Raw genomic sequence first — 12,068 nt, forward strand, 5'->3', positions numbered from 1 at the left:
TTTTGGCAGAACTGTCCTTTAGATCAGATGATGATGAGAATAGAAACACCTCTGAAATACACCCAGCATTTATTTCTGAGCATTTTCCTTTTTCCCTGAATGGCTGAAAACCCTGCTCAGATCATCCCTGTACTCTCTAGGAGGCTGATGGTGCTGCAATCCCCCACTGCCTGTGGGAGGATTGAGAGGATGCCATACTGGACATGCAGAGAGACCAGTGAAAGCTCCTAAAAGCTTGCTAGCATTTCTTCAGGGACCTCTAGGCCACAGCTCAGCAGGGATTTGCAGCCTGTGTTCTTGGAGAGATGGGCCATGTGAGACCATGAACTGTAGACCTACCCCAGAGATCTGCTCTCAGCTCTGCCTGTTCAACCCGAAGCAGCCACTGCTCTCCCATTTTCTGCAGGCCACCTGCAGCCAGGCCTATTTATGCCTTCATCCCCTTCCCCTGGGGTGGGTACTACGTATGATTCATTGTCAGTATTGCTGGACATCAGGCAAAAAGAAGGAAATTCACCTGATTATGGGCAGAGGTCACCTTGCTTTCCATCTCCATGTCCCATCTCATCCTCAGCCAAAAAAATGAATTCACAGGCAGAATTTATGTCTTTTTGAGCAAAAGACAAAGATTTCTTGCTGGAGGTGTGCCCCATGGCCTCTGATCTAAGTGAGAGGTGTCTGCCCATAGTGAACTTCTGCAGACCCAGGTCTTTCATTATGTAGGGCTAACGCACAAAGGAGGAGAAGGTCTCAGGGGACAGCTCTTAAAATGGACCAGGACAAGTTCCTCTGCTCCTACATATGGAGGGCCATTGGTTTCTCTTGCCAAAAAAACAATGCCTCTTCATGAAAGCCCTGGGCTGGTGGTAGCTCCCCGCAGCCTGCTGTCCACCCGTGGGAACCACCAGAGGGTGAGAGCTGCCAGCCACAGGTACCCCTGTGCTCACCCTGCTGCAAAGCACCCTCCTCCTGCAGCAGGAGATGCAGCAGCCCCCATGCCTTGTCCTCAGTTTCATATGAAGCCATTGACTCACCTCTTCCTATGTGTTTGGTGGCCTTGCCACAGTGTCATTGATGTCACCAGGCATGTTGCAGGTTGTTGTTGGTTATTGACGTTTTCTGTATGCAACTGGTGAGTCCGGGGTAATTGCTATGACTGATAGCAGGAGAGCATGCTAGTGCTCATTAGAGACAAATTGAGCTGCCTGCTGTGAGCAAAATAAAGAGGCATTTACCCAAGCTTTCTTAGTGGCTGTGTTTACACAGAAACATCCCCCTGTCTGTGGAACTGAAGAGATGCTCTTACCTGAGCCTCCAAAGACCGGGTGGGAAAAGGAGGACAGCATGGGGAGGCTGAACATGGGTGGTGTGGTATCCCTGTTCTGCTTATGTTGGAGAAGCTCAGCCTGGGGACATGCATAGTGTTAAATATGAAAGAATCAGCTAACTGTGCTGGAAAAGCTTTACCACAAGGGGAATCTGGCAGCCAGCTTGGATTCTGGTTTAATCTCCTCCACTCCCCCTAGGCTGGTGCTTGCTGGAACCAGGTTACTGCAGCTTGGTCACGTCTGCTCACCCTGTCCCACCAGGCTGGGCTGTTTCTCTGTCCACAAAGGACAGCCAGCTCAGTGCTACCTTTATCTGCAGGTGAGTGGATGGGAAGACATGACACCTTTTCTTCAAATGGATGGGGAGAGGAACCAAACATCTCAGGAAACAGCTGAGTTCAGCAGCTCATCAGGCTGGACATTTCTCATCTGCTTCCAGGGCAGGCAGTTGCCGCAGACTTTGCAAGGTAGAGACTGGGCAAAGTTAGGGTCCTGCTTTGCTGCTTTCTGCCCTGCATGCCAGCAGAGCTCCCATCCCTCTGGCATGTGCCTGACTACTTGAAGAATGGGGGTATCTGGAGAGCTCCTGCAGCCTGCAGCATGCTGCATGGGACTTGCCATTGATGGACTATGGTCAGGAGTGGCATCCGCTCATCCCCAAGGTATGCCAGGCTGTGTTGGACATGCTGCCCTATTTACTGGCCCAGTTATGAGCACTGAGGGTGCCAAATCATGATTTTCACCGACCCCTGTTAAAGTTTGAAGATATTATTCCAAGGCTGGTTGCTATCAAGTAATAGGACAGATCAAGGAGCTCAAGAAATGTATTTAGTCAAATGCTGGATTATGTGATTTAATCCGCCTTCCACGTCACGTCTTTTTTCCAAGGTAAATTCAAATTAGCACCTGTTGGACAGCCTATTAGTCAATGTCCTGGCTCTAGTACATTGGAATTCAAAGGATTTTCATTTAAAAGGAGACAATTTCTCATTGTCTCAGGAGCAGGCAGCCACCTCCTTCATTGTTAATTAACAAACCCACTATACAGCAACAACATGCAGTCATACCTGATTCAGGCTGGGACATCCTTCTGCGAAAACTTGCTAAAAACTTGATCAGTTTTAGAAAATCAGTCAGTGCACGTTCATCTCTATGTGCACAAAGCCTACAGGAAAGAAGTGGGGAGGATGTGCTAGAGGATCAGCTCCAAATATTGTGGGATGTGGTGATGACCAAGGTAGGGAAAAAGCTCTGGGAAAGCCACCATCTCACCTTCTTCCAGCCTGCACCCCTCTCTGCTCTCCTTGTGGAATCAGATGCAAATCCCAGCTCAGGAAGTGTATGGGTCAGTGGAGCTGGAAAAATGGTCCAGGAAAGGATCACACTCCCCATCCCTTGTCCTTTCCTCCAGCTGCTGCCACTGCAGCATGCCAGCCGGCTGTGGCTTGAGACAAGGAGGTCATTTGTGCTGACATGCTGGGAGGTGATGGAGCACTGGAGGGGACCACAGCGAGGGCTGTAGGGGGCTGCACGTCCTCCTGCACAAAAGGCACACCACAGCAGTGGCTGGCAGCAGTGGCTGCCCTGCTCCTCTGCAGTCACAGCTCTGAGTGAGCTGCCAGCTCCTCCACTCTGCAAGACAAGGGCTGACAGCAGGCAGGATCAAACCCAGGCCACTGGTTTTAAAGCTGATCAACACAGCCAAGATACAGCCTCCATTTCATATATAAACACAGATATATACTTAAAGGTAAGCTGCCCAGTGTGACTGCAGAGAGCTCTGGCACAGCTTCACAGCTGATGCAACCATGACCAAAGCTGATCCTCAAAGCCCCAGCACTGACCTGGATTTAGGGTTCAGAGCAGCACTGCAGCTCCACGTGGCTCAGCAGCAAGACAGCTAACACTGCTCTTAGATATAGGAACAGAGGAGAGGGCTGGGGCAGGGAGGTGACTTTGTCTTCTGGAGATGACTATGCTGAGGCCAGCCACACACATTAGAGGAATGATAAAAAGTGTGAGAGTGCAAAAAAAAGTGCCGTAAAATGTTCTGAGGACAGGAGAGGACACTTTGAAGTAAAGGGTTTAAAAACTTGATCTGTTTAGCTAATTGAAGAGAGACTTGAAAGGCAATGTGCTCGCAACAAATAAGTAACTTAATGAGGAGAAACATCAAATTCTGAAAGGCTCTGCAGTACACTGGGAAAGACAACAGGACTGATATCTGGGAGCTGAAGCCAGGCATAGACCGACTAGAAATAAAAGTTGCAGATTTTACTAGAGACAATGATACAGGAGCAAGCACCATCAGAAGTGGTGAACTCTCCCTGTCAGTTTTTTCAAGGTGCCACTTCTGGAAAAGATGTGTCTTTGGCCTGGTGTGATTTCACCCACCGCACTGCTGTCTGCAGGAGCCCTAGCTACAGCCTGCAGTGGCAGCCAGTCCCTGCAGCACTGCGAAGGCATCACCAGTTCTTAGGTGGTCTTTGCAGAGAGACGTGTTTGCTCATCACCTCTTGCTAACTCACCACCTACTCTGGGAGTCCATCCACAGATTTTCCTGACTGATCTTTACAAGGAAATGTTATAAGATGAGTAAATTTTCTGTGTTTTTTCAGTTCTCCAGGTTTAACTAATAAAACAATCGTCCAGGAAGACTGAAAGCATTTGATTGCTATCTTCTTTGAAGATCAGCACAGGCAATGGTTTGCCTTGAGCTGATCTCCACTGGGAAGGACTCGGTTGCCTTTTGATTTCCCAGACAACCCTTTTGGCTACCATGATATCTTAAAAAAAAAAATCAGAAAAATATTTTGTACATATATGTTTATGTATAACACAGCAAAAAGACAGAAAGGTTTAGCATAGATTTGAGGATGGGGCCACAAGGACTGTTTGGAGGAACACTTACCACTTGACATTATGATCAGCTTATCATAAGCCCATGGATGAGTGGGTGTGGATGGGTGATATGTGGTGGCCAGGGTAATGAGGAAGTTGTTTTCATGCCTCTCGTATAACAGCAATTCTGGCTTATTCTTTAGACAGATTTAACCTTAAATCAGACAATCCTCTGCATGCATGTGGAGACTGAAGGGGAAGAGATGGCCCCTGACAAAGCAGTTCTCCAATCTCATCAACTGTCAGTGTTAATAGAGCTTTTTTATTGTTATCCACCCATCAACCCATGCCAATTATTCTATTCTTCAGCCTACTGGCACTGCTCCCAGATGCAGAGGTCCTCTGAAGTCAAGTATATCCCAGCCAGCAATCAAATGTCTCGTTAATTTGCAGATGCCTCTCGTTTCTTCTCCCACGCACCATCACCTGTGCAGGCAGCCTGACACTTTGCCCCAGCAGTTCTCTGACACATGTCCCCGGTCCCTGCTCCTCGGTCCCACCAACCTGGCTGGGTTGACACCAGATGCTGTTGTTGTCATAACCCATCCCAGATGTTCCTAAACCAAACAGGCTAGGGACAAATGACTACTAAGAGCAAACACACAAAGCAGGAGGTCTGGCTGGTACAGAGAGGGGAGCAGGATCAGGCCCGCAGGCAGGCAAGGCAAGCGTGTGGGCTGCTGACCACAAGGTGCTGCTGGCTCCAGTGCAATCTCCCAGCAGAGTCAGAACTGGTTCTTCTAAGGAGTGCTGAAACACCTCCCCTCAGGAGCCAATTCACCCTTAGGGTTCATGCTAAGGCCACGGAGGACAGAGTGCAGTGTGCATGATCAAGAGAGAGATGGTTTCATCTCTGGAAACAGCCCTGTGGTGACCTGTCTCCAAGGAAGGTGAGCAGAAGAGAAGACAATCACTTTGCTCTCCTTACACCTGCAGGGACAGGGACATCTCCGCTCTGTGCCTGGGTTTACTGCCAGGCTAGTAACCAAACACATTGTAATGTAAAAGCATCAGCTCTCAGGTATCCTTGTCCAAAACTGAGATGCTCCCAGTTAACTGCTATGCTCTGAGCATCTCTTCCAATGCTGACATGTAGGTCTGCTGCCAGCACTGACCTGCTCCCCTTCCGCAGTTAGGGCACCCTGGGATCGCAGTTCCTGGTGGAGTCCTTCCTCCCAAAACCCACCCCCTCACTCTGCATTTCCCAAACTGAAATTTTATTAGCATATTATGCATCAGTAAATAAAATGCCTCCTGTGGACCAAGTCTATTATGTCTGAGCAGATACCTTTGTCAGCCCAACCAATTGCATCATTTGTTTGTGTGACAGACCTATGCTCTCTAAAGCCTTGGAAACTTGCAATAATCACATTGCTGGCATTTCATTCAGCATCAGAGGGACTGCATATGGCCTTTCATTCATGCTCCCTTCCTAAGCACCTCATCCAGCTGGGTCATCACAGGTGGCCATTTCATTATGTTCACAAATTGTGGGGCCTTTGGAAATTCCCATGTTTTCGAGGGCAGCTCAAAAGTGAACATTGCTGGGTGGGCAATAGCCCCAGCTCTTCTAGGGAGAGACACAGGAAAACCAACTGAGTGCATTGATCCCAGAAGATACTAACACCTCTGCTTACTTCCCTTACTGATTTCTTACATCTCACAGTTTGGTTTGTGAAGGTTTGCTTTTCCTCTGTTTCATTGCATTGCATTCAGATTTATTTGCAGTTGCTAATGCCATCCATTCACCGTGATCTTACACCTGCCTTTCTGCTTGTGGATTTTTGCTTCCAAGTAACTTTCCTTAAAGAATTTTTAGTTTTCTGTCCATTTTCTTTTTGCCTTTACATTTTTCTATTCATAACTTTTCTCAGTTTGAGGGACTCAGTCCTTCTGAAGAACAGTTAATTGATTTCCAGGCCTGACAACTCTTTCCACACCATAATTAGATTCATATCCATGTTCCCTCATGCCCTGTGCGATGTCTCTTGTGTTGGAAAGTGAAGGCCAGACCTTGTGGGGATTCCAGCTTGCTGCTCATGACCTCCCTCACATTTCCTGGGCAGGACATGCCATGCAACCCCTCTCCCCTTCCCCTGCTTGTCAGCATCAAGGAGCCCTGTGCAGGAGGATCTTGTGGAGCAGAGCACAATGCGCAGGTTGGGGCATGAGTGGTAGGAGAGGGGCGCTGCCTCACCCCATTTAAGAAACATATGGAAGGAATCTGCCAACAGCAAGATGGTTTTGTGATGAATATCTGGCAGATCCCATGCTCTCAGCCTGGTGCATGCATGAGCTGAGCTTCTAATGATGTGAAAGCAGCCACAGGTCGCCTATCAGAGCTGTTAAAGGGAGGTGCAGAGGGAAGGGCCCTCAGCTCTCCCCAGAAATGTGCCAGGTAAAAGCAGGCTTTGGAGCCTTGGGGACCCCCAGATCTTCCAGGATCAGTGCATGGAGAGCATCTTCCTCCTCAGCATCATGCCCTGCTGTGGCAGCGCAGGCACTGCCATTGGAAGGAGGACACTGCATGCTGGGCGATGCTCTTGATGGGATGGTGTGCTGTGCCGGGCCCCGTGCCATGCACCGAGCTGCTTGGCGTGGGCTCTGAGCTAACACTGAGGGGACCTGTGTGGTGGTGGGGCCTTTGCAGTTGCTCTCCGCTGTCCCAAGCTACCTCAGTAGATTTTCATGAAAACTGCAGCTCAGAGTCCAGCAGGAGCACCTCAAGGGGTGGACCTGTCACATCCAGCACCCTGTCACATTGGCACTGAGGGTGAGAAAGAGGCCATGGGCATCCTGTGTGACCACATCTTACAGTATTGCCACAGGTGCCTTTCTCTCATGGTGCGTGTGGGGGGTATCCCATGGGGCCACCCCCCTTCTCTGGTGCTCAGGACCTGGTGTGACAGGACAAGATGGGACAGACTCCTGGAGAGCAGACGTGGACTGTGCGGGATCCTAGCCTGCATCGGGAAGAGTGTGGACAGCAGGTTGAGAGGTGATCTTCCCTCTACACAGCTCTGGTGAGGCCACACCTGGAATACGGTGTGCAGTTCTGGGCTCCCCGGTACCAGAGGGATGTAGAACAGACCCCAGAGGGTCCAGCGTAGAGCCACGAAGCTGATTAAGGGATTGGAGCATCTGTTCTGTAGGTAAACTGGGCCTGTTTAGCCTAGAGAAGAGGAGAAGGAGAGGGGATCTCATGAGCCTCTATAAATACCCGAGGGGACAACATAAAAAAGCTGGGGCATGGTGAGCAGGGGACACGGCTGGAGATGGTTTCCCTGGCACTCCCTACCCCCAGACCTGAAGGTCAGCATCTGGCTGCACTCCTGCCATCCCAAAGCGTGGCTCCTTCAGGGAAATTAATTAAGGCAAGCAGCAAACTCGAGTCTGCTGGCAGCCAGTCCAGACCAGTCCCTGGGCCACTAGGGATCAGCAGTGCAGCGGGCAGAGATCTCCCCAGTGACACATGCCCTGACAGCTCGGAGCCCTGAGGCCTGTGAACCCTCCAATATTTTGGTAGCTGGCATCTCTGCCACCTTCCAGCCTTGCGTCTGGTGCAGAGGCCAGGAGCAGGGCCCTGTTGCATTTGCTGCACATCACGTGAATAGCCCCACTCAGCTGCTGGAGGCCTGATCCATACCAGCCCGGAGGCTGGCATGGGAGTGTGAACCTCCAGGTCTGCATGAGGAGGGACAAATCCTGTCTGTGCTGTTCAATTCATCCCAGCTTCCCATGTAAATACACCTATTAAGAGACTAATGACATCGGCTTGCACCAGGTTCCTTGAGTGGAGGCATCTCCACATGCTTACCACCAGTATCGTCAGCCAGCCCCAGTCTGAGCAGACCTCCCTTCATCCACAGGCAGCCATCGTATCCATCCATGTATCAAATACCTTTCCGAAGGGAGGTAACCTCACTCTGTGTTGTGAGTACCTCTGATACCTCTGATAGTAATTTATTTCTCATTTTCTAATCATTTTCTTCCTATCTGTCGCTTCTTCCCACTAATAGCATTACAGTAATTAATTGAAATGCTTTCTAAGTAGACAGGGCACAGGCAACATGTAGGCAATGTCATAACAATCCAGTTCCATAAATAGCACATGGTGATGGCAGAAGGGAAAGTGGTTTCCAAAAGAAAAAGCTGTTTTTGTTCTGATTTATCCTGCCTCTGCTGTGAGAGAGTGAACAGCCACATCCAGACGGCTAATCTGTCAGGCAGCAGCTAACAAAACTTATTTCCCTTCAACAATTATGCATTCACTGTATAATTTGCTAAGACCCTGTGAACTCTGCCTGTCTCTTACAATCATTTCTCCATTTATCCAATCCCACATGTACCGTGGGTGTTGATGACTTTCCAGCACGAGGCTGCAGTGGAGATCTCTGCTAAGCACAGCCAACGGCACACCATGCAGCTCAGCTATGCCTCCAGCTGAGATGCCAGGTGCCGCACTGTGGTCTGGAGCATCCCTCTGCTTGCCCAGCTCAGAGGTAAGCCCACATTTGCTGGCCTGGACCAAACCTCGATCATGGACATTTTTCCTTGTGAACCTTTCATCAGACCTTACACAACACTGCAAAGGTTCTGGTTTCTACAAGGCAGCATTTTCAACAGTGACTCTAGGAACCCTGAAACAGCCCTTCCCCAACACAGGAGGTGTTGCAGACACCAGAGATACAAAAGCACTCAGTTCCCCCCGTCCTAGCTCCTGCCACACTCTTTGGAGTATTGAGCCAAGATATTGAATGCAGATTTGGGCTTTATTCTCACATCTTTTGACACCAATTGGAATGAATGATGTAAATGTCCTAAAGGAAAACTTTGTGAAGTCTGTGCATAGATAAGCAGGCTGCAAAGCTCTAACAAAGTATGTAAAGCCTTAAATAATCCTTCTGCACTAACAGGCACACTAGCACTCAAATTAGAAGGGCTGCTCATGACTCCATGAATGTCTTCTGCAGTCTAAAAGCTTTTTAAATGAGGTGCACAACCATTAACAAGGTAAATATATTTGTAGATTTGTTTGGGCAATTACAGTCATTTAAGAAACAATGCATAATAATGGACATGAATCTAATAAGCCATTGCTAATTAAATGTATTAATGCCACCTTATAAAATGAATGTGTCTAGCTGACACATTAAAGCTGGTTTTATTCTGTAAATAATTGAGCAGTAATACGTGCAGAATTTGCATCACTGAGCATTGCCCGTGCCTCTTAATAGTCACAATAAATTTGCCCCAGTGCAACCAATCTACTGACCATCAGCCAGGTTTTCCTTTCACATGTTGAGCCTTCATTTTCCTTCGCTCTGCGAGAAATGGTTGCAGTAGAATGGAGTTGGTTAACCTCAACATTTTGGGCACCATTACAAAGCATTTGTGAAGACTTTACTTTGAAATGTGTTCTGCTGATTATAATTTGCAGCAGGTACAACACTCTCAGGCTATGGAAAAGCCTTTTCACTGTCCCAGGAGAGCTCATTCAATTTTGGCTGATATGAAGTGTTCAATAGCACAATTTTCCTTCTTTTACTTTCATCCCCTTGGAAAATGTCAGCAGTCTGAAGTTAACTGATTGACCACAGAGTCTTTGAGGAGCCAGCACCAAACCAGCTCCACAGGGCTCTGTGAGCTGCAGAGAGGCTCAGAATAGGTGAGAGCTTTATTGGGCTGCCCTGGGCATCCAGTGCCACATGAAATTGTAGGATGCAGGACCTGGCTGAAATGGGACAGGACAAAAGGGTGGGAGTTTGTACTCAGGTGTAAGAAATCTCAGCATCTCCACCAGACCTGGCGTCTCTTGGGCATTTCAACAGACCTTGATCTCATGATGAGATTGCAAAGATGGGTTAGATGTCTCGCTACATGAGCCACTTCCTGCTGGCTGCAAAGGATGCCCAGAGATCAGCTCAGACTGAGACACTTACTTTTTCAGTGCCCAAAGTCAGGGCACGTGAATGTTGTACTGAGATGCCAGATAGTGAGCAGCCCAGCACTCAAGGGGCAATAGTCCACATAGGGTTTGCATTCAAAGCTTCCTGCTGATGTAAAAGGGGTGAAATCTGGGAGAGTGCAAATAAAATGACTATTATCTTTTTTTGGTCTTGTTATTCCTTATTAAAAAATGAGGTGTGATTCCTGTGTAAGGAGAAGCCTTAGATGTGCACCAGTCCCGTGGACTCCCCTTAATTTTCCCTCTTGCCCTTCTAGGATGAAGAACGGTGCCCACCCCAACGCCAATCAAGACACTGCCAGGGATAGTGTCATTTGTTGTCTCTGTGGATCGGCATGAAGCACAAAGAGGTGACGAAAACTGCTTTAACACCAGGCAGGGTTTTAGTGCTGAACAGGAACTGGGACCATTGGACTCTGAGGCCATTAGCCATGGTGATGGGTGAAACTCTGCAGCCCCATGGTGATGGTCCTGCAGCCCCATGGTGATGGTCCTACAGCCCCATGACACTGGGGTGCATAAGTCTGTGTGCACCCAGGCTTTACCTCACACCTCAGATTCAGAGTTCAGAAGTGACCTGACCTGATGGGGCCCTGTCTTCAGACCTTCTTCAGCAAGGGACAACCCTGCAGGATGCCATGTTGAAGCCAAAGCAAAATCCTACTGCCCCAGGCTCTGCCCTGCTGCATGTCCCACAGAGACATACAGCTTCCTCCAGCCAGACAGGTGGCACCATCTGAAATCCCTGTGTCCTGCCATGAGGGGCTGAGCATTTGCTTCCCATGAGAAGGTGCCACCCCACCACACAGCCACTGGCTGATGACCATTGCTAGCTCACTTCATGGCTTCTGCTGGTGCTCAGCAGCTCCGCCAAAGGCCAGGTCTTACCCTCATTTTGCTACGTGGGTGCTCTGAGAGGACACGAGCAGAAGCAGCCACAATCCAGCTGGTAAGAAGTGATGAGAGACACCATCTAGGTATGAAAGAAAAGCCAGCCTGAAAAAACACAACCAGTTTCTGCATAAGGAGCCCTGATCCTCACTGCCCAGCCTCTTGCTAAACACCAGGCCTTCCAAGCAGCGATTTGCCATTCAGAGGGTGGTGTGTGACCACCGCAGAGGCTGCAGGGCTCCTCTGCCTTCAGTAGCAAATCTCTGTGCACAAGAGGGGCTGTGCCAGCCCTGGTGACAGGGTCCTTTGCAGCTCAGCCCCCTTCCACCTGACCACAGGTGGGCAGGAAGGTGTACGCTGGAAACACCAAGCAGGCAGCTGTCTTGGAAGAGCTCACAGACAGAAAAAGTTCACCTTTGACTAATGCACTACTCCTAATGAATAGCTTGGCCAGCTGTATTTAATTGCCTGTTTTAGGCAGATATGGTTGGAAAATCTCATGCCTGTCAGATTTTTTTCTCCTCCCCTAAAGCACCAAATTATTCACTCTCCTGTTGTAGCATTTTGCAGCCAACTCTTTCCCGTGATGATTTTCAAAGGATGAAGAATGAGCACCCTGGTGACATTTCTAGTATCTATAAATATCTCCCCACTACCCTGTCTGCCCAACTGGTGAATTATGCAGGAAGATATATATAATAAAACAATCGGATCCATTTTGTTGTCAACATCCCATTCTTCTTCTGCTGGCAGGAGAACAGCCCAGGCTGTTGCTCTGGAAAGAGCAAGCAGTGCCTGAGGAACTGGTGGACTTATCCTTCCCTTCAGGTATGGGGACAACTGGAGAGCAATACTGAGCAGGCTGTGGTATGCTGAAAAAAGGAAGAGGGGGCACTAAAAGAGAGAAAACATGAAATTTTTGACAGTAACAGACTCCGGAATGGAGGAAATCCTATGGAACAGTGCGAAGCCTGTGGCAG

Source organism: Anas platyrhynchos, chromosome 19, assembly GCF_047663525.1.
Source record: "Anas platyrhynchos isolate ZD024472 breed Pekin duck chromosome 19, IASCAAS_PekinDuck_T2T, whole genome shotgun sequence".
Classification (NCBI taxonomy): Eukaryota; Metazoa; Chordata; class Aves; order Anseriformes; family Anatidae; genus Anas; species Anas platyrhynchos.